General features: G+C 39.4%; 1 protein-coding gene across 7 annotated transcripts in view; it reads left to right on the plus strand.

The window, feature by feature from the left end:
- Nucleotides 1–23,180, plus strand: part of NCKAP5 (NCK associated protein 5) — a 762,731-nt gene that overhangs the window by 18,459 nt on the left and 721,092 nt on the right. Inside the window, exon 1 of one of the 7 annotated variants that reach the window (XM_072984277.2) lies at nt 14,280–14,418. The exons of the other annotated variants lie outside the window; for them this stretch is intronic. The gene's annotated coding sequence lies outside the window, so the exon portion shown is untranslated. Of the gene's footprint in view, nt 1–14,279; nt 14,419–23,180 lie in introns of those variants that run through there. 7 annotated transcript variants of the gene reach the window in all.

Here is a 23,180-nt window from a genome sequence, read left to right on the forward strand (position 1 = left end):
TCTTTCCTATGAAAGCTTAGGTTGGATTCATTACAAATGGTTGTACTATCTATTTTCACTTGGTATTTTTATGTTTTATTTGGATATTCCATTACAGGTCTAAGAGTAGACAAGACTATGATACTGTCATGGATTTAAATCTAGATTCACCCACACAGTTTTGACAGTAATGGCTCAGTGATATTGATTACATGCGAGCCAGATAGCTCAGTGGTTTAGATATCTGGCTGCAAAGGTTGAAAGTTCAATACTCCACTCCTGAAAAGCCAGCCTGTGCCGCCTCGAGCAAGCTGCACAGTCCCAGGATGCCCCCAGAAGAAGAGAATGGTATTTTCTACATAGAAAATTCTGAAAAGGATTGCCATAAGTCAGAACTGACTTGACAGCATGCAAAAAAAATCACACATGCTTATGACAGATACACATCAAAGAAGAAATGCTATATGATTGCATTACTTCCATGGAATACAGGTGGGATGGGATTGCATCTTTTTTCTCTCGAAATACTATAAAACATGTGGGCTAAGTAAGGTAGGGGGTTGGGTTAACTAGACAACCACTGAAACGTATGAACAAATGAAGTACTCAACCCTGGTTCCATACAATGGTGCTGTGGGAAAAAATTACACAGCTTTGGAGCCAAATGGGAATTCATCTGCCCCATGAATTCTTTTCACTTACTCAAATCTTCCCATAGTAAGATATATACCAGTGACTCTGGAATTTACAACCTTAGTTCAAGGGGGCAAAAAAAAATTCAATAGTTCACAGTGTGGTCTTGGAGCCAGACAGATAGGCTGTCATTTGTTTTCTTTCCTCAATATCAGCACAACAGATATACTGCACATGAACTATACACTTCTTGCATTGATGTACACATCTTGAGGGTTTGTTTCAAAATGCTGGGGCTAAAGTGTCTGTAGTTGTCCTTAGGGATGTGTGTAGTCTCTGGTGTGTTCCGATTGGCTGCTGACAGCTGCCCTCATGTAGCTATTGGATGAAACATTCCCTGGGCAATTTGATAAAGGGTAAATGAGAAAAAGAAATATGAAAAAAATGAAACTTTTGCATACCTATCTTTTGTTAACACAAATAATTTGTGTTTAAGATGATCTCTTTGGGAATCAGGTAAAGGTAAAGATTCCCCTTGACAATTTTTGTCCAGTCGTGTTTGACTCTAGGGGGCGGTGCTCATCCCCATTTCCAAGCCGTAGAGCCAGCATTTGTCCGAAGACAATCTTCCATGGTCACATGGCCAGTGCGACTTAGACACGGAACGCTGTTACCTTCCCACCGAAGTCCCTATTTATCTACTTGCATTTGCATGCTTTCGAACCGCTAGGTTGGCGGGAGCTGGGACAAGCGACGGGCGCTCACTCTGTCATGTGGATTCGAACTTACAGCATAGAGGCTTCTGAGGTTTAACCCGCAGCACCACCACGTCCCTCTTTGGGAATCAACAAAATGGCAAAAATGAAAAAGAGGTGTTTTGTTTTTTGTGTGTTTTTCTCCCTTTTGTTTAAAGGCAAAAGTCCTAATTGTTACACAGATGGTCTCATAAAGAAGGCAGATAAGTATCCCACTAGATTACCATACTAGGTCCTGAACCATCAACTGTTCATCCTAAACTACAGCTTGTTTGGCTAGAAGTATAATTTACACACAGTCATTACAAAGCTTTTTCTTTTAAGAAGAGGAAATATTTCTTTCCTTTAAAATCTAAGGCTCAGTTCTGATAAACTGGAATTTAACTCCTTTCACATAGTAGTAATTAACCGTGATAAATGAGAGGGCATAGCTGTGAAAAGCCTTGGAAAGCAAGGCACATAGCTGTGGTTTGCTAAATGCTACTCATGCTGCCTTAATGGAATTATGGCTTCTAAAACATGAGTGCCTTTCCTTGTCCCAGGGACCACAATTATCTCCCAAAGCCAAAGAGGTTTTCTCCCCTTTCCAAGTGGTGTGAACCACTAAATATAGGCAGAAGTTTCTCTCTCTCTCTCTCTCTCTCTCTAGAAGTGCTACTGCTCTTGTGGTAAGCCACAACAGTGTTGTGTTTTGTCAGTCCATCACATCTTAGGTTACACTGCATTAATGAAGCATTTCCTTATTACACAGAAGGGGAATCACCAACAGGAGTCTGTGGTCATGGCATTTGTGTGAAGAGTAGGAGGGGATTGGAGGAGAATGCATACCTATTGACCCTGAAAATGGATCCAGAAATTAACTTGTCATCTTCATCTCCCCCAAAGTGTAAAGGCACGAGAATAACCACTGTTTCGTACCTTTGTTCAACTGCGGAGCTCATGCTGGCTTGGACAGAGTGCTACCCTCTAATCTCCTGCTCAGATACTACCATCACAGGTCCAGTGTATGTCACAGTAAATATATAACAGTAAATATAAAAGACAATACATGTGTGTTGGGGGGGGGGGGAAACGTGAAATACTTTACAAAATAATTGTCCTGGTTAATTGAAAGAATTTTATTTATGGTACAGGATTTTTGTGTCTTGTATCTGCTCAAGAGAGATTTATAATATGAAGCCTCATAGCAACGAATCATTGCTAGGAGCTTTGTGGGATATGGACAAGTATGAAACTCTTCCTGTAAGGTTAGAGATGGACCTACACTTAGACAGACTGAAGAAACTGCCTTGGGTAGCAACTGCTTAAGAGGTAGAGGTGATAGCCCTTCCCTAGCTCTTCCTTCCTTGTAAAGGATAGAGTTGTGGGTATCCTACAGCCTGTCCTTCACTCCCCAAACTAGTTTGTCACAGGCTTTGAGATATTTGAAAAAGAATTGCCAGTTTCTCAAACAGCAGAAAGAGCAAATGTTTGTACTTCATGATGGACTTCAAATTGTTTGCCCTGTCATTTAGCTTGCATAGTGCTAAATTTGGTTTTTTTTTTTGTCATAATGCTACTTTGAGTTTTTACAAACTGTAGTAATGACAAGCTCTAGTCAGCAAATTATTTTTTTCTGTCTCTGTTGGTCAAGATATTTAGGCTTGGACATTGAGATGTTATTGATTTGTGAGTACTTCTGCATCATGCTGGAAATCAGATGAAGGAACAGGCCACAAATAAACATTCCCCATTTTCCTGACAGAGAAACAGGAAACATTTCATTTTTTTGGAGTAGACATTCCAGAACCACACACACAACATGACTATATGGAAGCAGTGGTGTTTTGTTTGAGTTTGGTCCATCAAATCTATCGTCCTGGCAGCAAGGGACAAGAAGCATAAACTGTCCTGCGAACATCAATGGGGCATTGTTGAATGAATTTCTGCTGCCTATATTTTAATATCTTTTGGTGCACTATCTAACGGGCTCCGTAGTGTGAGACAGTGCAAGGAAATGCTTTTGGAATCTTAAGGCAGATTCACCAGAAGTGGGACAATACCTATGCACCTCATCTTCATCTTCAGCTTTTATCTTCATCTGGTTTATTCAGCTGCTTCTTCAAAAATCTGGATGGTGAAGATTCATTTCAGGCAGCTTTTCTAAAATCTAGAAATGTAAAGAGAGAAGATAATTTCCTTCATACAGAATTTACTTGCTGGCACATGGTCCCTCAACTAAACTATGTATATAATTTGAGGACATTATAAACAGTTCATGACAAAACTCTCCAAGTGGAACTAGAACACTACCTCTGTTCACAAATAAAGTTGTCACATGTTGGAGGTGAGGGAAATGCTGTTTGTTACACACTTTCAACAAAGCAGGGAACAAAGCTAGTATTGATGTAATTAACAACTACATATACTATACTCAAAACACCTCTCCTCTTTCAATATTGCATGACATTTCCAATAAGTGGCATGATGGGAAAGAGAAAGTTGCACAATTCTCCTATGGATTACTTCTGTGAATGATAACCATCTAGCAATACTGTAAAGATTGGTTGTCAGATGCCATACATTTTTCCAGCTTGACGACACTTCTGTTAACTTAGAGGTATTTTCTCTAGATGATACTAAATGCCGAGACTGGATTTTTCAACAAAATGCCCTACCTGATTAGCAATCGTAAATGAACTTTTTTCATTATGTATGAGAATTTTAGGCAGGTAGCTTGTTGGTGAAATGCAAAGTGGAAGTGAAATTGTACAAATATCACGTGCCAGTACTTGTACTTGTTGCAAGATTGTTCAGTTCACACTACCGGTCACAACCGGTCGTGCTGTGGAGAGTCTGCTGGAGCAGCGAAGAATGTATACACATTTTCCCTTCCACTCTGCATTTAAGCAAAAGGATAGTACCCTCAACATTTCACATCACAGAGACCTCTCTGTTGGTTTGCCATCATTTTCCTGAAGCTTTGAGAAGATCTTCCACATCGTATGTGGTTCAAAAGATCTTCCACATCATATGTGGTTCTAATCTGTATATTTCAAGCTGCATTCTCAATGTCCTCTAGAGATGGACATGAGCCATGGTTTGGCAGTTTGATGTGATTGATTTCCTGGCTGAACAGCTGGTCCATGGTTTGGGACCCTACCCCCCCTCCAGCAGGTGCCCACTCAGAGGCAGTGCTTGGGGGAGACACTGCCCTGCTGCCTAGTGGGTGTCCGCCAGAGGGGGTGGAACGCCAAACTGCAGACCAGCTGTTCAGCCAGGAAATGAACCGTGCCAAGCTGCTGAACTGTGGTTTGTGCCCATCTCTAGTCCTGGCACATTTTTAGGCCACATACCTTAGAGATTTATTTCAGAATAAATACCAGTCAATTGATTAAAAATAGTTATTGAACCCACTGGGTTTCTATTCACACTTCATAGGCTCAAGAACTGGGAGAATTTATGAACAGCATTTAACAATTACAATAACAAATGGTTCCCAGAATCCTGAATCCATCACGTAATTTTCCCACATGCTGTTTAATAATGTTTCAGTTTTATGAGTTCATAGATATGTCTGGTTATCATTTTGTTCATACTTTCTAAAATTTAATTTTAATGTCTCCGTTTTATAATTTATGGGAGTTAGTATTTCTGAAATCCTCTTTTAGTTTCTTTTTAAATTTTTTTTTGTTTTGAATTTTATACTGGCCTTCGGCTGAAAACAATCAAAATACTCTATACTATTAGTTCTCTCTCTCTCTTTTTCTCTCTTTCTCTTTCCAGGAAAGGTATTAGAAGAAATATACATCCTGGACCTTATAGCCATATTAACATAAGGTATTGCTGTAAGTCTCCTGCAGGTGACCAAAAGACAGGCAGAATCTGTAATCCAGACCTAGCTTGTGCGGCTGACTCAAGATGTTGTGATTTTTCTTCAACTGAGTCAAGAATGCAATAAGGCATATTTTTATGAAACACTGTGAACATGCTTTGTGATTCTTTGGCAGGATGTATGCAGCATGTGAGGCGTTGCTATTAATAATAAAAAGATTCTGTACTGAAAATAGGTCTCCATGCTGTAAGGGGGAACAATGGCCCACAGAAATTGGTTCCTCTCCTTGGACCATATTTGTCTCTCCTAGCAAAGAAATAAAACGTGCCAAATATGAGTAAGAAAGCATCTATGTATGGATTCAGGATTCCAAAAGAAGAGAATGAAGAATATTACAATTGGCAGTAGATGCACATTTATTCAAACAATATATCTTTTGCTCTTTTTTTGACCCGAAAAGTCTAAGGAACAGCATGAAAGTGTTTCTGAAGGGTAGTTTTCTTCGTTCTTTGTATTAGGCTTAAAAAGTAGGCTTTGCCCTCTAGAACTCTTGCATGGGTGATATTGATTGTCATGGGTTTCTCTGTAAACGTAAAGTGTGAGCTCCTCAATATTATTACAGTCAGGTGAAGAAAGGCAGCAGAATATATGATGGCACTATTCCACAAAAGTAACAAAACTTCCTATTTGATGCTGTAAAGTGTTCTTAGATGCTATAATGGGGACAGAAAGTAGAACGTGCTCACTTCTCAGGAACTGTGAGTCGCTAAGTATAGTATGTAGGTGTGTGTGATAAACCTGCAGGGTTAGGGAATAGATGTGGATTTCTGTGTCCACCATTAAAGTCACTTCTTTGTTTGTTACATTTGATTTTTTTTTTTGTTGAGAATAAAAAATGGGGTGAAGACTAATCTTCGAATGTGTTTCCCCCTCCCACTTTAATGTTATTTTCTCCTGACATAGTCAAATGCCTTGGCAAACAAGGCAGAGCATCAAAGATGATCATTAAACTAGTTAGTCCCTTTAGTGGGGCTTAAAAACATTGAACTGTTTAGAGTTCAATGGTATTTAAAAGATAATGCTCAGATGAGTGAAGTGACCATAAATGACTCACTCCTGATCACACAGATGGGCTGTGCCAGGAACTGGGCTTTTATAACTGTAAATGCACAGGAGAAGATTATTCTTTTCCCCGTTGCCAAATCAGCAATGGCTTCTGGCTCTGAGCTTTCTAAAGACAGCCGAGAGTAGTTACATTCTTTGTTGGGTTTGCTTTTGCTTTTGAAACCCGTTTAAGCTTCAGCTCCTGCACTGCCCTTTATTTAGATAGGAATCTTCAAAAGGCATTTGATTTGATGACCTTTGGTTTACTAAATAGAGACTTTAACAAACAAATGACAGTTGCACACTTCTGCTCTATGGACCAGACTAAAGGCTATCAAGATAAAAATAATGGGCCACAAAATCCCTGCAGAAATGTGAGGAAGAGGGCTTGCTGGTTACATGCTCTCTTGGCTAATTCTTCTTCCTCTTTTTTTGAAGGGCAGGAATGAGGAAAAATATTTTGAAATATTTCAACATGTTTGCATTTTTACACTGTCTTGTATCACAGGTCACTCTGACAACATCACATAGGTATCATTTCTTTTGGTCAATATAATAAATTCTTGCACTGTGCTCCTAACTGAAGTCATGCCTACATTCTATAAAATCATTTAAAAGTAATAATCAGGAGTAAGCACAGCAGTGTATCTTCCAATCCAGTGCATTGGTTTACTTGCTTATTTAATTTTTAGATTATAGACAGATAGTTATGAACTTGCCCCATATAATGGCAAAAGGAGAAATGTGTTAGTTCCATTGGAACTTACTCGACTTGCTGAATTCCATGATAATATTTTCCAAGGATCTGAAAGATTTTCTGTATGTATGTTCTTTCATATTTCTAAAGAGTTACTGTCATGAGCAAATCATGGATTCTGACATTTCACTGCTTGTGCAAATGGTTTACTGATATATAGCTGGTTGGATAGCTCAGCAAGTTAGGTATTTGGCTGCAGACCTAGAGTTTGGGAGTTTGATTCCCCACCATTCCGCCTGTGAGTAAAGCCAGCCTATGTGGCCTTGGGCAAGCTGCATAGTCTCAGAACAACCCCAGAAGAAGGGAATGGAAAACCACTTCTGATTATTCCCTACCTAGAAAACCCTGAAATGGGTCACCGTAAGTGGAAGCTGCTTGATGGCACATGATCATTATTATATATAATGTTGATGGCATGGTGAATTTTCTTCTTAATTTCTCCTCTTCCCAATAAAACATATGTGCTGTGTATGTGTATACACAAGTATACACTTCAATGTGGAAAGTCTGTATCATTGCATTACTTACCTGGAAGACAGGTTGGGTGGGACTACCATCCCCCCCCCCAAAAAAAACCCCATGATTCTACAGTAAAAGTCAAAACATGAACACGTACCTCAGCTCCCAACCACCTCCAAAGTATGGCATTCAAGAATCTTGAATGCCATCTTTGAAAATTCCTTTGGAATTTTCTCTGCCTGTGAAATTCTTTTTATGGAAAATTCTTTTGTATCAAATTGATTTAGAAGGTTCAACATTCTCCTGAATGAAATGTTTGTCCCAGTACTAATCTGTAATGAAAATCCAATGCTGTATGCTTCAACCACAGTCTGTGTCACAGCCTTCTGCATGAGATAATAACCAGGCCAACCTTCTGCAAAGTTTTGGAGCTTTTTAAATGAATGTTTATTTAAGAACTTTATGTGATGCTTTTCACCATGTATATCCTGGGATGGATATACCAGAACAAATTATTTCCAAAAATTAAATTAGGATCAAAAATTCATGTAAAACAATGAAAGACATTGTAAGAACTGATATAAATTATACAGTGGAACTCATGTTTAAAAAGCCTTGGAATAGATACACATTTTTGCCTGATGCCTAAAAGACATCAAATGATATATGGCATGATTATTTGGGGATGGGGAAGCACACCAGAAAGCTTTTTCCCAAGTCACCACTTGTCGGCTAAAATCCTGTTGCATAGCAACACTACAGTACAGTGGGGTCTCTACTTAAGAACTTAATCCGTATTGGAAGGTGGTTCTCAAGTTGAAAAGTTCTTATGTTGAATCTGCATTTCCCATAGGAATGCATTGAAAACCATTTAATCCGTATCTGCTCTTTTCCGTCCATAGAAACTACAGTGGAACCTCTACTTAAGAACTTAATCCGTTTTGGAATGGTGTTCTTAAGTTGAAACGTTCTTAAGTTGAAGCAAAATTTCCCATAGGAATGGACTGAAAACCAATTAATCCGTTCTGGCTGTTTTTTTGTTATGTAGAGGTGCGTTCGTACATTGAAGCATTAGTTCCCATAGGAACTAATGCAAAGCTGGTTAATACGTACTCTACCACTAGGGGGAGATTTTTTTTTAACCTAAGATGACCTAAGGTTAAAAAAAGAGCAGGAAAGGTTTTTTTTCCTGTTCTTATCTTGGATTTCTGTTCTCAAGTAGAAGCAAAATTTAGCAAATGGAGCTGTTCTTAAGTTGGATTGTTCTTAAGTAGGGACGTTCTTAAGTAGAGACCCCACTGTAATTGATAGGAAAGAGCACAACTCACTGTGGCAAATTGCCACTAATTATGGAATCTCTGCTTGGATTACTCACTATGCACCAAGTCACATCACTGACTGCCAATGAGAATTCCAAACACAGACATGTTAATTAATGGTAAATTACACGAATCCCCTTCTACTGGTGTAAGAGCACAACAAGATTTTGGCCATTGTTTCTTCAGTGAAGGAAGTAACCAGAAAGGGCCTCAGTAGAACAACTTACTAGAGGAGGGGGGGGGTCTTGTTAGTCTGTAATCTGTGGCACTAAAACCAACAAAGAGTCTTCTCGGACTTACTGATGAGCCAGTTTTATTTGACATAAGCTTTCATAGACTGCATCCACTTCTTCAGATGCACGTTTTTCAGGTTCTGTAGATAATAAGTATTCTTGATTATAATGTTTGCAGGTGTGGTCTAAGCCCACTGTCATTTCTGAATTGTCTTCTAGGGCAGCCTCATGTAAAATGCATAGCTGTAGCCTGAACAGAAAGATTGTCCCAGTGTGTGTCACCGTAATTATGTTATGCAGTTCATGACTGGAGATACAGTTCCTATGTCAGGTACTCTTGATGACATTCAAGGTTTCTATTCCCCTTCCAGACACCACTTCCACATCCATCACCAATAGCGCTCTGTATGGTAGACTTGACACAATTTGTTAGTTGTGGCTATTGTGGAATACACCCAATCCAAATGTAATTTAGTTACATTTTCCCTCCATCCATCCGTTTGTGAACAAATACAGTAAAGTGCCTTCAACACTACTGAAGAAGGTGTAATTGAAGTGATAATTCTTGGTGTGTGATAATACTGACGTGCATGAGGTTTCTGAAGAGAAGAAATCCTTTTTTCATCTGGGAAATGTCAAAGAATATTGGGCTCCTGGGGAAGCCTGTTGGATGGTGACACTGGCTGGACAAAATCATGGTCTTGTGCAAGCTGACATACAGTATAGCTTTTAGATCCCCTGTTTCTACTTTCAGTCACTATAGCCAGCCATGCATCACATTCTGAGACTGAGACAAAGATACAAGAAAAACTCAAAAAATATAAAAGGGAAGTTTGTTTCCCCTTTTCCAAAAGAGACAGACACTTCATAACTTCATGTTTTGGTAACCATAAAATGCACGAGAGTTAAAAACATGCCACTACAAAAATTGTGTGTGTGTGTGTGGGGGGGGGAGTTGGCCACAAGTCACATGATTAATAAAACAATAATCAATGGGAAAGTTTGTTTCAGTAACAAAAACTTGCTAGAGAGAACCAAGAATTCTTTCAACAAAGTAAATTCTGCTCTTCTCAGATAATGTGAGAACTGATGTCACTTCTAATTCTCTTGAGGGAAAAATGGCTACAGTCTGAAATACATCAATACAGCCATTTATTGCCCAGAGCAGCCTATAAAAAGACATTGTGCACAAGTTTTTGCACTCTGTGCCAGAAATGCATTCCTGGAACATAACAGCAGCCTTTTTTGTTTGGTAATTTAGATACTCGTTTCTCCATGAACTTTCAAAACATTTATTTACTACCCTAAAGGATTGGACCCTGTTCTTTTGGAATCCTTCAGCAGCAAGTGTTGTCATTATGTCCTTTAAGTGTGTGAACGTTATGTGGAAAAGGACCTTAGTAGGCAGATTTACATGAATTTACAAGCTTTGCAAGGAGACAGCGACAAAGGGGAAACATGCTGACTGACACAATGGTGGGAATAGGGGGAAGGGAATTGAAGGATGCTGGTGATGGAAAACTGCGAAGTTACTGGGAATTTTAGCATTGGCTTTCCTGCTTATTTTAAATACGTCAGTTTTATCATACATCTGTTTACCCATTTTTGTATGTATGGTGTAAGAAAATGTTATGTTATTTCAGCTTCTTCCAAGCCTTGCATATGATGGCAAGTTACTTTAGTATCTACATATCCTTCTCAGGCTGAACTGATTATGGTTCAGGTTATTAGGGCTCCTGACCAATTCATTTAACAACATTACTGGCTATTCTCATTTTTTACCTTTTCCTTCCTTCCTTCCTTCCTTCCTTCCTTCCTTCCTTCCTTCCTTCCTTCCTTCCTTCCTTCGCATCACAAAAATCCAATAACTTTATCTACAATTTCTCAGATTTCACTATATCTCATTTCCCCCCTCTAATCCATAATACTGTAACCACATATTCCCAAGCCTCTTTTTTCATATTTCATAGTGTTAAAGTCACTTTTTGTAGTGTAGAATAGTAGTTTATAGTATTCCATCATGAATAGCTTCTTGAATAATTTAACTCAAAACTTTCCCAAATTTTTCAGATATACTACCAGCACTTGGATCTCCCCACTACTGACATGAATCCTGAATCCTGAATCCTTTTTTAAATTTAAATTTCTGTTACCTCTTATTAATTGCATTGGCATCATGTAAATCACCATTAAATGATTTCCTTTGAGAACAGAAATATTTAAGAATTTCAGATCTCCTCCTCATTCAGATTTTGTCTGTTTCCATATTTATCATGACTAATCATAGATGAAAGGATCTCAATATGGGTTGCATTCAGACTTGTCATATTTAATGTGGATCCATTGTTCCTAGCAAACTTGTCCTGGTGATTTTGGTAGACCCACTGTTGTGCAGGCAGCCTAACTCCAACCCTGTGTATTGTTTATCATGAAACAAATTATGCCTCTATGTAGTTGCTGTTTACCAGATTTTGCAAAAATTAATTCGTTGCAGCTGGTTTCAAAGCAAAGCAAAGCAAAAAAAAAAAGACTTAAAAAGCCTAGTTACTATTATGATTGCTATTTTTGAAAAGAACTCCTTCTTTCTTAGAAGCAATTTGCAGTTTTAAAAGCATTCTTAAACTGCTAGCCTGTTTCCATAAAAATAAGAATTACATGCCGTCAACTCGATTCTGACTTTCAGCTACTGTTCTCTAGGTAGTTTTTCTAGGTACAGTACAAAGGTACTCAGAAGTAATCTACCATTGCCATGCTCTGAAGGTACTCTGGGACTGTGGAGCTTGCCCAAGGCTACACGGGCTAGTTGTTCTCAAGGGAAGGCATTATGGGGAATGAAACTCTCAACCCAGCCTGTGTATGAAAACACACTCTTTATAAACTGTAGCCAGACTGCCTACTGGGGCTGGTTATAAAGGGTACACAACTGATTTATCATTTGGCTTCTGGTCTGTTTCTGGGCAAGAGTCAAAGTGCTGGGGTTATGAGCCATAAAGCCTTATATAACTTTGGTCCAAATAATTTGAGAGACCATTTTTCAGAGACCACATGGTTGTGACTGGGCTTTAAGATTTTCTCTCATTTGCTGGTAACATGAGAAAAGACTTTCTCTGTGATTGCTATCAGGCTATCAGGCTATCCCTGAGAGCTTGGCAGGCTGCCTCCCTCTTGCTCATCTTCCAGAAGGCAAAGACCACTCCATTCACATAAGCCTTTGGCAATTAGCCAGGGTGCAGTGGGAGTTTCTGGTGCTGCTCTGTCTTTTACTGGTAGAGCACAAGGCACGAGGCACAATGCAAACCGATCTTTCTTTGGCTCATCTGATGTCTCCTTCCACTGTTTTGTAAGACCCTACACCCCTATAACTACAAAAATAATGAAAAAGTCAAAGTTAAGCAGCAAAGTTAAGCAGCAAAACTCATTATGTAAAAAACTAAACTAATTTTAAGTAACTAATGGTTTGAAACAAGATACCTCTAGGCTCGGGAAGTGATGCACAGAATGGTCAAAGTTTAAATAGTAAACGATAGTTTCATGAAGAACCTAAGCCCTTCATACTGCAATTTGAATGCTCTAGGAAATAACTCTTTTGAAGAATGTGGGATTTCCTTCTAAGTGAACAGAAGGATGTCCTTCTGACTGAACATGCACTCAGGACATATTTTATTTATTTATTTTATTTTATTTATTTGATTTTTTACATAGCACAATGAGCCACATTGGCTGAAATTCAGTAAAGTAAAGTTATACCACTTAAGTCTGACTGGTGGCAGTGATTTCAAGACATTTTAAATTTCCTGCCCCTATCCTGTTGTCCCCAAAGGCTTTGTCGGCAACAAAGGGATCCTAAGGGAGCCTGTGAACCATTAAAAACCATATTTTAATTACCAAAATACAGCTTCAACGGTCATCTGTTATGTTATACCACAGGATTCCAGCCATCCTAGCTTTGCTTTCTACACAAGGAGTATGATTCTGTGTTGTCCCCCCCCCCCCCCCGAATGATGCTTTTCTCAGGAAGGACACACAAACAACCCAGGGGAAAGATGTGTGTTGTTTTGGGGAGGGAAGTATTTTCATTTTAAAAAATCATTTCTTGTATCATCATGTTGTCTGGTGACTCGGCAGGATGTTTATCTTCGTGCTTTATACACTAACTGAGAATGTTAGTCATCTCAGCACATTGGTGGAAGAAAAGGAGGGGGAAACCCAAATGTTGTAGCATTTTAAAGACCAACAATGTTATTTCAGGGAGAGCTTTTGCAGATGCTGGAATGCAAACACATGACCAGCATATTTATACCAAGTGAGGATATAAGTAACAGAAAAAGTGATAATGGTTTGTTCACACAGGAAGGGAATATCAAGCTGCAAAAGACTTCAGTTAGTATGGTATGGGCAAGAAAATAGCTGTAGGCCATGTGGACTTGGCTGTTATAGAAATGTTACGGGATATTTCTGCTGAAGAGGTCAGAGTGTGTCAAGGGAGGCAACTGTTTCATACCCATAAGATATTATAGAAAGCTGAGTTGTTATTATTATATGTATGGTAGTGTGCTAAGAAGCCTTGATCTCTGTTCACGACTTTAAGAGATGCACTAGGATGTACATATGCAGCCAAATTCTGCCATCTCCCTTCTTGAACATCTCTTTGGAATCCCTTTTTTTTCACAAAGAAGGGCTAGAAGAATCTCAAATGCAGCTTGGCAGGTTTCTGGGAAAGTGCCTTTGCACGTTTTACTGTCTGAGTGGCAATACTGATCACTCTTGCTTAAGAATTAGAGGTTGATTTAAAAGCAAAAAGAAAAAGAAAAAAAGATGAGCCACTTCTTTGCACTTCAGAAGCAACCATATACTTACCTGATCCAGCTAATCACTCTAGCTGTTGCCAGAATGTTTATACAATTAACACTCTCAACATTCATTATTTGTGTTAATAATGCTGTTGGCATTCTTTTATGAAATTTAAAGATTGTTTTTTTTGGGGGGGGGGTTGATAAAGAGATGTGACCAAAACATACCTGTCTTTGACTGTAGTCCACCTATCACTCCCCAGCATTATTTCCCTCTCCCATCCTGCTCAGTAACCTGGCCTAGATAGCTCTCTGGAGGAGGAGCCAGCCTCAGGAGGAAGCTGAGGAGTCAGGCTAGAAAAGCTGAACTGAAAGAGGTGGAAAGGCAGACAGAGTTAGAACAGACTTTCCCGATGTAATAACAGAGGAGGAGAAGGAAGGGACCTTGGGGATGTTGCAGAGGAAGTGAAGGAAGAATATCAAGCTGAGGAGGTGGAGGTTGAGACCCCTGTACCTCCCCAGGAGTGGGAGTATATAACCCAAGAGGATCATTGGATGGCAGAGTTGGCAGAATTGTGAGTCAGAAGGCTTACCTACATTATCAATGGGAAAAATTGCAGTGGGAGTCAAAGGGGGAGCCATGGGCCAAGGAGCAGAACCCCTGATATGTCACGTGCCTCACTGTTGTCACACCAACCCTCACTTCTCCAGGCCTCAAGCTTCAGAGGCCAGTGGGGCCCACCAATGAGAAGAACTGTGGACTTGAACCCCCACCCCCAGTGCAGTCAAATGGAGGGATTGCAAAGAGAAGGACTTGAATCAGAGCTAGTGGAGTCACCTACCCTGAGGCTGGACTGTTTGCAAAGTTTTCAATTGTTGATTCTCCCTCTCTCAATACCCCCCCATTGTTTTTATACAGTCTGGGTCTAGGAATGGAGGAGGGGCCACCTGCTGACCAGGGGTGGGTTGGCAGGGTTCACATACTAATGTTTGAATATGGAATGTTAGCATGCAAAACATATACTTTATTTCTTCATTGTAGCATCTCGTATATCTTTGTGGATTGTATGTTCTTTGGACAGTGCATGGCACCATTACACCCTTCAAGCTTTCACTTTCTGCTTGATGGTACAGTATTAGCATATACAATGAGTTTTTTTTTGGGGGGGGAGAATGTCGAAACAGAATACAGTAGGGATAGTTGTGGATTTCTCAAATCAGTTGCCTGGGATTGATTCACACTTCCCTACAAATAACTGCTCTAGCATTTTGAGAATTAGAAATGTTGAGATTTGAATAACCACATAAATACTTGTTGGTTGCTGTAGCAAAAGAATGAAATGCGTAAGTACAAGGAGATTGACAGCTGGCATCCCAGTGAAAGTCAAAACATTTCTGGAAACTCCAGTCACTGACCTCCCTGGGGAAAACTCAGAATGACCTCACTAGAACAACCAAGCAGTTATTTTGCATCCAGCCATGGCAAAGTGAGGGTCCCGTATTGCTTACGAGACTTGTCAGATTCTAGATAGCCTTTTCCCGTTGTTCTTTTAGACAGCCACACTGAGTCCTCGTCATGCTTTGGACTGAATATGGTGCACAAATATGGGATGTATGATGAACTTTCTTGTGCAGAATTGAAGAAGTCAAAATAGTTCTAGGATTATCTCCCATGTCCTGCTGCTTTCCAACTTTGTTTTATTTTTTAAATGGGAGCTGAGCAAAGAATAAAGTGTATGGTTCCAGTAAGAGGAAGCAAGCAAGTCAGGAAGAGGTCCTACTATATTTCTAAAATTGATATTGCTGCACTAATCTCAATAATTAAATTTAATCTTTTGGGACATCATTCTTCAATTTCAACCCCAGATTTGTTTTTTTTTGGGGGGTGGGAGAAAACTTCCCTAGTAGTTGTTCCAAAATAATTGGATAAAACTGGACTGCTATGAATTACCAAGTTGCCTAACGTCTTAAGTACCAAATAATGATATTTAATTTATTACTCAAGTAGATTGTCTTTTTCATCCATGAGCCATGGTATTCACTGAGATTTGCTGTTTGTTATTGTAATGGCTTTCCCTGAATTTTCTGTCCTATGTCTCCCTTTCTATCACAATTTAGATTATAAATTTGTGAAAGCAGAGAGATTTTATCTTTCTGCCAAAAGCTAAAGACCCACCCACCTTTTCAGGAAGACTTTTAACAGTCATGACTGAGTCTCTGAATGCTATTTTTAAAGTTAAGATAATTCCTAACATTGTAGCTGTTTTGATTACTTAATGTATTTTAATTAGTTTAATTATTTAATTGGTTTTTTATCTTACTGTGTCTTTAATTCTTTTTTTAAAATGCTGTGATCTGCCTCGAGGTCCTTTATCAGAAGAAAGACGGTCTATAAATAAGGCAAATAAAATAAATAAATAAATATATTTTGGTTACATTACTATCTGAATTAACATATAGAATGGCAGTGTTGAATACTTGATAATTTTTAATCTGAAAATGTCTCATTCATTCTGACCCTTGTTTGTTCCTAAATAATGAAATATAAAGGGAGCATTTATGAAGTTTCATTAAAAGATGAAATAGAGGGATAGCGTGAGATCCAGATAACCACCTTATCTGCAAATAAGCTGGCTTTTGATAGCAATACAGGCAAGTCAATTCTTCTCTCCTCCTGCAGCTTCCTGCAAGTCCTCAAAATCCCTGTTGCAAGCTGTGGGATTCTGAACGCAGGTAATCAGGCTGTGCAGGAGAGGCCTGTGCATTGCTTTGAGTGGCCTTAAGAAACAGGACAGAATTGTGGACAGAATTAAAATTTATATTGAAAAGATGCAAACTGTCTTTGTGAGAATGATCTCCTGCTAATACCATCAGCCATTGCAGTGCCTGTAAACATACATACAAACAAACAAAAAAAACAAACAAATAATATTTATGTTTACCATTAAGGGATAAAGAGTTCAACCCTCAAAAGTTGAACATAAGTAAAAATATTTTAATACAGTGTCTTCCATACAGTAGTTTACTTTAGATTTGATCTGATCGATCAAAGGAAGCACCACTGTATTATAGGAGGTTCTGATCTCCCTTCACCCTTAATATTTGCTAGATATGAATGGCGTTATCAATAATACTTCACCTGACTCCTTCTGAGATGGGCTGTTGATGCACATCACCAGAGCACATGGCAGTAATATGAGCATTTACGTGATTTACAGATCTACAACACAACAAATAATAGAGATTTCTCCCAGTGACAACCTACAAGGGCTTTTGAACATCTGAAATGAGGGTGTGCAATGAGATCAGTATGGTATGAATCATACATGTCTTTCTTTAGTACTCTCTATGGTCCCAGGGTTGATGTGCATGCACTTAAAACAGCTATTTCCAATACCATTTGCCAATACCTGAGTGACAAATTGTGTTTCCTATAGTGGTGCACTTTCTATATCCTTATTAACTCTGTAGTCCCATCAGGCACTTTGCGTTCACTGGTGTGCAACATGAAAATGGGTACCTCTATGATTCTATAAATATCATTTGTTCCTTTCAGTGAGTGTTGAGCCGGGCTGTTTTGTTCCTGAGTATGAATGATCTAATGAGGCAAAAGCTGCCAGGGTAGCCCATTCTGTAATTTGCTAATGGGGACTTTTATTTCTTTTTGTATGTTAGACTTCCGGTGTACGGTAGCCTCTCTGACTCTTTTCTTTCTGCATCTGCTTTTTGTCTCATCCATTGCAAAGAGTAGCACTTTTCATGTGACTTGGAACCATGCATTGCAAACATGGGCAGGAGGAATGGAGATCTCAGTTACTCCTCGGAATATTTTACTACCTGGAGATTACGTGCAGACAAACTGTGTACGGCTGGGGCCCAGGCTTAGTTCTTTTTGTCAACCAATCAATTGTACTCTGCTGTCATAGTTATGAGAACTGTTGAGCTGGAAGGGACCCTATGGATCATTGAGTCCAGCCCCTGTCAAGGAGGCAAAATGGGGAATTGAACTCCCAACCTCTGGCTCCACAGCCAGACCTAAACCACTGAGCTATCCAGCAGTTTGACTTCTGTGGGTCTGCTTTATCTGTGACTATATCTGAGGACCAGCTCATAGGGTCTATGTACTGAGAGCCTGGAGTTGTGTGGAGGAAGAACCGAGAATGATATCAGCACATGGTCCTCAGTTCACATAGTGTCTTATAGTGTGAAAGAGAGGGAATACTATACTGTGGGGCATAAAAAATTTCTGTATGGTTTTCAATGTTTTCCAAAACAAATAAAATGACGTCTATATGGATACAAATAAATAAATGAACTACAAATTGCCTATTTTTTATTGGGAACTGTTTGTATCCAGCAGAAACCCTGGCATTTGCCATCTGATTCAAAACATGGATTTTTGACAGGTGTTAATGCAGAGTGATGGCTATGTGCCTTTACTCTGAAGTCCCACTGTTCAGTGAGGCTTATTCCATGGTGCATGTGCTGATAGAGTGCCAGCCATTCCATCAGAATGGTCTTCTATGTGAACCCATTTGGCATCATTATATGGCCATCTTATGATACTGCTTGATAATATAAACTTAGACTGAGACTATGTCACAAATAATTTTGTTTATGGGTTCGCTTTGGTTGGAAGTGGGTAGGGAATCCCAGGCTTCTTTGTGCAATGTGTCATGATGAAAACGTTTGCTTTTTCCTAGAGGCAAGAGACAGTTTTCTGGCTTAGACAAAGTTGCTTGATATGGATTAGCCCTAAGCAGGACCCAGCTTGTGTTTGTGGTTTCCAGTCTGATTTTGAAAGTTTGAATTTTAAGTCCTTAGCTACTAAGGTTTAGCAGCAGCAGGCTTCACTTTCTTATTGTGAAGATTCCTTGGCCAAAATTAGGTTCCCTCGTGGCTTATTACAGAGCGTGGGAAACTTACTCTTTCAGACTACAACTCCCAGAAGCCACTCAGTTAGTTTGGCTAGAACTGGACTTTCCCAAGCTCTCCTGTTACGTACCCAAATAAACAAAGATCTGTGTAGAATATTAAAACCTGGTGTGTCTTGACACAAAGCACAGTGCATCGTCATATAAATTGTATATTCACATTATTAAATTTAGCGGAACCGTTCATAAAGGATTCATGCCTTTTGTTTTTAGCACGCATTGAGAAAGTGTCCTTTGTTTTCATAGCAAGATTTGTCCTCAGGCAATCTTAAGTCTTTATCAGACAGATACATGCCAGCCCCACCTTTTGTACAAGGTGTGGAAAATAACTAGGGCATTTGAGGACATGTATAGTCTGGACAATCTGACAGGACTGGTAGGCTCCAGAGGAGGTAAAACTTTATTGAACTGCACAGAAATACAACTTGAACTCCAGTCTGTGTGTGGAAGGAGGACCACAACGTTTAATCAGTGTATCAATTCAGTAGGCTTTTTAGCCCTATTCCAGCTCTTCTCTTAGACGTCCTTCAGTCTCGGGAGACTATGGTAACGTGCTCTGTATGAGTGTCGTCTCCAGAGCACGAAGCCTGGTTAAAATAATATGGAGGACAAGCAGCAAATCCCCCCTCTCCTCATCACTGAAATAGTCCAATGGAAAGGCAATAGCCAATACAACTGGTTCCAAAGACGTCGCAGGAGTTGCCAGAATGACACGAACTGCCTCCGGGACTCCGGCTCCGGATTTTACCTCGGGGTTTACTCCTGAAGCCTTTTCCATGAGTGGATATAGCCACAAGGCAGTGGAGGTTTGAAATCAGAGTTTTCCTTCTCCTAGATGGGCTGCCTTCCATGGCTGACAAGCCCCACCTAGCCTATCCCAGCATTATCTATTCATTTCTAGTCACCAGGGGTAGAAGCAATGGACTCACATCCCACTGCCTCTGTTTCCAGTGCCATTGCTCTTCTACATATGGGGGCTTCTTATGAGTTGATACCCCAGAAAACTGGGATCCCAGCTAACATGGAGAGCCCCCACAGAGAGTGGAAAGTCTCCTTTTCAGAGTAGTCGCTCTCTGGAGTACGGTGTACATGTGCTTTGTTTTAGCACTTGGTCCTGGGGAGAGAGGAAGAGGAGAAAATAACTGTTTTTAAGCATCTGCATTTGTAGTCCTGTCTTAGTTGGTCCTATCACTTCATTTCCAGCTGTGTGGAAAAATATATTAAGGTTTCACAGGTTGTCAAATCAAGATGTAAAATCTTTATCAGCATTTAATCCATAATATTCGATAAATGCTTCCCAAGGAAGGGCATTCATCTACAAATTGGGTGAAAGATTAGTGGAAAAGCCCATGGCTATTCTATAATAAGATTCCCAGTATGGTAGTGGATAGAGTGACAGACTAGGACTCTGGAGAACAGGGTTCAAATCCTTGCTCAGCCGTGGAAACTCACTGGGGGGAATAGAACTGGTAAAACCATTCCTTCAATATCTCACTTATCTTGAAATCCCTATTAGGGACACTATAAATTGGTTCCGATTGGACGGCACAGGACACAATTCAATAATAAACAGCAGACAGGGCAGAAACTAACACTGTGGATAATCCATAATTAGAAGATGAAACTCTCTAACCACCGAGTGCATAGGAGGAGTTTTTCTCCCTCACATAGTCTGCAAATAAAGATGCTTTGCTTTGTGGCTTGTCCTCGGGATTTAAGTACTGGGACTGCCTTGAAATATGATTTCTCAATCTGATTTCTGACCCACCTTTCTCCTCATAGAGGGAACCATGGCAGCTTACAAATGGCTTAAAAAACACAAATATTAAAACAGTTGCAAATATTTAGAAAAACACTGAAAACATTTAAACATATTAATTTTTAAAAGGTACTAGGAAAAATACCTTTTAAACAATTCAAAAGCACATTTAAAAAGACGAAAGTTCAACTCTCTGCTTAATATCCCTTCCTCCATTGCAGCTTACTTTTTTTAAAAGACTGCCTGAAAAGAGATGTCTCTACCTGCTGGAAGAAGGACAGCAGGGAGGGGGCCAGCCTGGTCTCCTGTGGGAGGGAGTTCCACAGTCTGGAAACAGCCACCAAGAAGACTCTCCCCTTTGTCCACTCCAAGCATGTCTGTAAAAGTGATGAGACCAAGAGAAAATCTTGCTCAGTTTTAAAACCAGGGGAACTTGATAGGGAAGTCCCTCAAATAGCTTGGACTGAACAAATATGATGGATAACCAGTCAGGCTCATCATTATTGCAGAATATATTTAGTGCCAAAGAAGCAGATGGAGAAAATTCTTGAGAAACACATGCTAACATCATTGTTTAGTCAGAATTTTATATTCTATGGATAGTTAGTTTTCTCAGCAGGATATAATCTACTGAGATTTTTATGGTTTATTATAGGAATAACAAGCGTATGGAAGGATTTTTCCCCATAAAAATTCTCATTAAATTTGCTGGGACATGTGCATATTTTCGAATATTTTAAGTTGTGTGAATTGAAACAACATTGAGTTAAATACCTTCTTCGTGCTATTGCAGAAGATGTCATGATTCATCTCTATAGCTGAGAATATCGCTGCCTGAGGCACCACAAGAAATGAGGGGAGCAAGAAATGTTGTGACCCACGTCCTGAACAAGCAGGGGAAAGATGCAGGAATGAGGCCCAAGGACCCAATGCTCTCTTTGAGCAACCAAAGACATTTCGGAGACCCTGCATAAATTATGAGAATTTAAATAAATTCCTTAATGGGAATGTACTATAAAGATAAAAAGGAGGCAAGGAGAGCCATGTATATGATTTTATCCTCACTGGAACAAAGGTAGGATATAAATGTAGAAGAGGAGGATGACTAGCAATTGTGTAATAGAATCCTCACGTCTCAACCATTACAAGCGTTGGACCAGAAGGCATTTCCCATGAGCAGAAGGATTTTTCTTGACTTAATATTAGTTCCCTGTAAGGGCAAGGACAACTGAAACCTCACAATGTGCTTCTACTGTCCGCTCAAGGCAGTGTGGCATCTCTTGCACAATTAACAGTTCCAGATGTGGCTCTTCCTATGCCATCACTCAGTCTCATTCATTGACTATTACAGGGGCATTTGATTATATTTATCCTCTACCAATGACTTCCCTGTCTTTTCCCACTGTTTTTTCCAGCTCCCCCCCCCCCTTTAGCTAGGGAACATCAACTAAGGAGAAGACAACAGAAAAGCTTCCATTTCCCTTCCCGCGAGGAGCTTCCTGACTAGAAATGGCCACGGTCTCAAGGCACATGCTTATGCAAACGTTTCCAATGCCTCTTCTTTTGTAATCCATAGAGCATCATCACCACCAGTGTCTCTTGATCTCACAGATGCACTTGAAACCATGATAATTGAATTTGACAGGGCATTTAAAGGGTGTTCAAGGAGAGCTAATCTGCTATGGGATGTTGATGCATCTTTTACCATGTGTTCACATACAGACACACTGAGTGTAACTGGAGTTTGTTTCACCTCCACTTAATGCACCAAATCACTTGTCAGCTGCTTACACCTCTTGACAGTTGGGTGGGTTCAAGAACATCTGTCGTTGCATCATACATGGAAGTGCTGATTCATCGGATAGAAGTTCATGTTACTAAGCCTGTCAGATTCTATTGTCTGTTCATACCTATTTGTTAGGCCTATGTAAAATGTATTTTTTCGCCTGTCCAAGTAAGTGTTGGGTTTTTAGGATTATCCCTTTTGACACATAAAAGCTGCACAGGGATGTCTACACCTAAAATAAGATTGCTATTGCTGTGAAGGAAATTTGATGCATGAAAACATTTCTGCTCATTGTACAAGGGAGAGGTCCTTTATTTTGGCAGGAATAGGCTGCAGACTGCTTTTGTAGCACATGCATGTACTTGTCATGTGATTATGCTGGGGCCTGATCTAGCATTGCCAGTTTATGGTGTGTGTTTTCCCTTTATATTATTTCAATGTTCTGTGTAATAAGTGCAGTGATGGGAGGAATCAGATTAATACAAATACTTCTTAGTATCCAAATCTGCAGTCATCCACCACTTATGGGGTGGAAATCCAAATTGCTTTATATTTAATTATCATGACAATTATTCCATTTAATTATCATGACAATTATCATGACATATCATTTACATACACACACATACACATAGAAAGAAAGAGATCTATGATACTTACCTTTTAAGTATCATAAATGTGACCCAGTTTCTAGCATGATAGAGAGATTTTTTTGAAGTTCCAATTATATCTATTGGTTGTTTTAGCAGCTATTGTAGCTAGATGTAGAATAATTTTCAGGATGTTCAACAAAGCTGATGCAACTTTTAAAACAAACCTTTTATTACTATATCATTTTTTTTATATTTCCTAAAAGAA

Source organism: Pogona vitticeps, chromosome 1 (assembly GCF_051106095.1).
Source record: "Pogona vitticeps strain Pit_001003342236 chromosome 1, PviZW2.1, whole genome shotgun sequence".
In the NCBI taxonomy this organism is placed as follows: domain Eukaryota; kingdom Metazoa; phylum Chordata; class Lepidosauria; order Squamata; family Agamidae; genus Pogona; species Pogona vitticeps.